Consider the following 4,474-nt stretch of genomic DNA (forward strand, 5'->3'; position numbering starts at 1 on the left):
CTCGTTTTATGTTCCTTTAAGGTGTTGGATACCCGATGCACCAACTTGTTGCTCCTCAGATAAGAGTGTCATGGTTCATTTGTTCCTTACTTTTAGTTTCTTGTCTCTTGGGCTGGAAAGTGAAACCAACTTCAACACTACTAAACTATTGTTCTAGTTTAATATTACTCCTATTGCAAGGAGCAGGAACTTGCTATGATCCAACAGCACTTGCTGGGCAGCCCTGGTCTGTACGGGGACAGTTGCGGGATGGATGGACAGTGCCAGTGCTCAGATTGTCACCGGCAGCACAATTTTTATTAGGCAGTGGCACTTCTCAGCCCTTCAGATGAAATGTGTTAGAACTCCTATATTAACCTTTCCTTTGCAGAGCAGGGATTCAGGTGTGCAGAATGCTCCCCCCGCCTCGCTGATGGTCTGGATGTGCCATGAGTCCACCAGCTTTTTCTGATCTCAGTTTTAGGACACCACATACATCCCACTCACTTATGCTTCAGTACCTATTTATCTTCCTTTTAACTGTACAAATATCATGGCTCTCCAGAGCTCATTTAGGACATAACTGCACCAATTCTCTTCTTAAATTTCAAAATCTGCATCCCGACGATTATCTCCATGTTGTGATTCAAAAGGCTGCAATGACCACAGGCTGAGTTGCAACAGTTTAGATTACTACGGTAATATTTACTAACATTTGTTATTTTCTATGTTAAAACTTAATGCAAATATTGTAAATGATAATTAACTTTTTTTTTCCAGAAAAGAAAGATTAAAAATCTACTGCAGAGAAGAAAATGCAAACATCATAAGCTTGGTCCTATGATTCTGACTTTCTTTAAAAGAAGTCATTCCCCCCACCAGCAAGACCTGCACCCCTGTTCATGGCTGTGTCAGAACTTCTGTTTCCCTTTGCACACACATGACGAACAGTCCTTAAAAGTGTCCCAAGACCTATATCCCTCTCCTTTCCCATCTCAAAGCAGTAGTACAAAAGATTTCACATTTCAGAATGACTATGAAGCAGCACTACTTACACTCCGAGTTCCCTCTGCAGACTATTTTGTATTTCTTGCTTTTTCTTTCAGACCCACCACTCCTGGGTTTGCTGGTGTCTCCGTGGCTGAGCCCTGGGACCTCGGGGAGTGCGAGTGTCCTGCCTCCTGCCCAGCCGGACACAGGGCTCTGGCAGTGCCAGCCTGTTTTAAATACTCTAGTACCTCTAGCCCGGCCTTTCCACCTGTTGTGCCTTAAAGGAATAGCATCCAAAAACTGCCAGGTGAGCCCCGCCCCACGCGAGAGCAGGGAAGCCAATGCCCATCCCAGCCCCGCTGTCCCTTGGAGGCTGTTATCTGCCCCCTGATTGCCCCCTGCCATCACCCAGCAGCCCCCCAGGGGTGGCCGCCCAGCCGTGGTCCAGGGCACCTTTGGCTCCCTTAGGAAGGAGCCTGGGGGCTGCATGGGGTTGGGTCCATGGAAGGTCTTCTGCTGGGTGCCTTTGAGATGGCTTTCTGCTTGGACACGACCCAGAGAGCTGGGGCAGCCAAGGTTCCTTGGGTTGAAGATAGGTGCCTACACCCGGCACAAAGCGAGCCTTATGGGGTCTGAGTCTGAGTTCCCCAGGGTCCAGCCAACCCCCCTGCTCGTTGTTGGCATTGCAACATCACCCTTGAGCTGTGACCGTGTTTCCCATCATCCTGGACAGGGGACCCCCCTTGCTGCAGGGACTGACCTGGCTTCTGATCTTTAGATCTTTAGCCCACAGGGGAATAGCTCTGTAGGGCAAAGCTGGGCAGAACCAGGTGGGTTGGGGGACCAAATACAAATTCCCTGTGGAGTGTGGGGTTGTCAGAAATAGAACCATATAAGAAAGTAGAATTAATGAAGATGAAAGTATTTGTATCGCGGGATGAATCATTAAACTTCTTTTACCTTGCACTAATGATGCAAAAGCAGTAATTTCTTCTAACTAGGGGCTCACACAAAGCTATTCTCGTCTGTTCTCAGTGAAAGCTGATGAGCTTAAACAGGATGAGCTTAAACAGGAGGGCAGCTCCAGGCTTTCCTGCCGAGCCTGGGAGCAGTGAGATCCTGACCTGGAGTCGGGACACTTGGCAAATTTGTCAGATCTTAAAGCCAGCCTTGGAAGTACATTTCCTTCAGCTAAGGGAGTCGAGCTCCTTTGTTCCCATGAGTGTGCAGCTTTTGAGGTGAGAAAAGCTGTTGCTGTTGTATGGGGTGATCTGGTGGGGACCTTGAGTGGAGAGAAGAGCCAGGATCTCTCCTCGATGGGAACAAACACACATCCCCTTGCAAGCCGTGTCCTTCCCACCAGCACAGCTTCCCCGGCCGCTGTCGGCATTTTGCTTTTATTCTTGCAGGTAGAGTTGTGCTTGTTTGGCCACAGCAGTCATGGGTGTGTTCGCCTTCCTACACCTCCTGCCCTTCCAGGCACCTCTCCTTTGGGTGCCAGCACGTTGGCTTCTCTGTTCACCTTGTCTCCCTCCTGCAATTTCCCCAGAGATGTGTTTTAGGGAGCCTGGGCTTGTGGAGTGTGTGCAGGAGGAAGGCGGCATGGCCGCGGGCGGAGGAAATCCCGAGAGAAACCAGCCATGGGGATCCACAACCGCTTCTGCATCTTGGGGAAGAAAAGTCAGCCCAAGGCGGATGAACGGGTTCTTTAACTGAGCCACTGTCTTCACCCTTAAGGTTTCTGGTAAAACCGATCCATTGTCCCGTGTAAATATACTTACCTGTCTTAACAGAGGAGGAAGCGTCCTCCTGCCAAGTCACAGGTTCCAAAGCACTTTGGCATCTCCAGAAAACAAACAACCCCGAGCTTGCTTTTTTTTTCCGAGCCGAAGCAGTTTGCAGCATGGTGTGCAGTCTGAGCATAAGACCAACGCTGCTGGTAGGGTCTGGGCCGCATTTGGGCTGAACTGGTTTGATTTTGGAGCTGTGGATAGTTCTGCAGAAGAGATGGAAGAAAAATAGCACTTGGGAATTTGGGTGTCTTTGATAGACTGAAGGCAGATATGGTTTATGCATTGCAAAATGACCTAATGGATAAAGATTTGAAAAAAAAAAAAATTCAGAAAATCCTAATTTTTTTACCTAACACTCAGCAAACCCACAGCCCCGAGGGTCCTTCCATCTCACACCCCCTCCCCAGCTTCCCCTTTCCCTCGCGGTCTCCTGCCTTGGCAAGAGACAGTCAGCGTTGCACGCAAATAGCTTGAGCACAGATGCATTTTATTTTATTTTAGTCTCTCTTCTACAAACCGCGTAACATGTGGCAGGCGGGGATTCGGCTCTCGGCGCATTCAGGTTCTGAGCAGGGCAGCGAGCAAGGAGCGGGGCCGGGCGCTTTGCTGTTCATAGCCTCGGCTTTCCGTAGGGAACCTGCCGAGCTCAGGAACACAGGAGCTCTGATGGGAGGGGGTTCTGCCTCCAGTCTTCATCGGTCACCTTGAAAAGAACTTTTTTCCCCCGTAGCGTTGCTGTAAAAAACCAGAAGAGAAGCTGTGATCTGGCATTGCCTCTCTGCACTATCTTTACAAGTGAATTTGCGGGTGTTGCTGGTTTTATGCTAAACTTGGTATTTTAAATGGGGCTGATATTTTATTTCGGGGAGTCCTGAGAATTGAAAGCTGGAGAAACCTGGGTTGGAAGGGACTTGAGGAGTCAACCTCCTGCTCAGCTTAAGAGGAGAGTCAAAGCAGACATCTAGAAACAAAAGGCACAGAATTTGGATCTAAGTGCATGTAATGAGAATGTGAAATGCCATCAACACATTTTTTTAAACTATTATTCCACTAAGATTGATCTTTTTTTTTTTTTCAATGGAAAAGAGTACAATTCTCTCATGGGACTTTCCACAAATTGGATATACTTTAAAATATTTGCTCAGACGTTTTCCACAAGAGCTTCTCTCTAGAGAGTATCAGTACTCCAGGACAGACCCACTGCTTTTATATTTTGCCAGAAGACATCAACTCTTACACATAAGTTGGTCATCCTGAATCTTCCAAGGATAGCATAGATTATCCTGCACAAGTAGGACAAAAAAGAACAATATGATTGCAACACAGTGAACAAGAATTGCTTCTGTGCAACACTGCAAGAGGTCATGAGCAATCAGACTCTATTGAAACAAGCCAGCAGGAAGTGCGATAACATGTTTACCATGTGTCAGCAAAAATTATAATCAACCCTATAATAAATTTATAAACCTCATATAGGATTTAATCCAAGTCTTTTGAAATCTATGGCTCAACGCCTCTTGGTAAAGAATAAAGGCAATAGTTTGGCATCAGAGCATAATTCCTGGACTGCAAACCCGGCATCTGTTTTATGTGCTAAGCTGCAAATCCACTGCTTAAAATTTGTTTTTATTCTCTTCTACCAGGGAAGATGACACTTGCAGGGCAGTTCTAGAGAACACCCACCTGTGTTTGCCGGAGTCTGTCCTGCATTC

This window comes from Pterocles gutturalis, unplaced genomic scaffold (assembly GCF_000699245.1).
Source record: "Pterocles gutturalis isolate BGI_N339 unplaced genomic scaffold, ASM69924v1 scaffold4742, whole genome shotgun sequence".
Taxonomy (NCBI): domain Eukaryota; kingdom Metazoa; phylum Chordata; class Aves; order Pterocliformes; family Pteroclidae; genus Pterocles; species Pterocles gutturalis.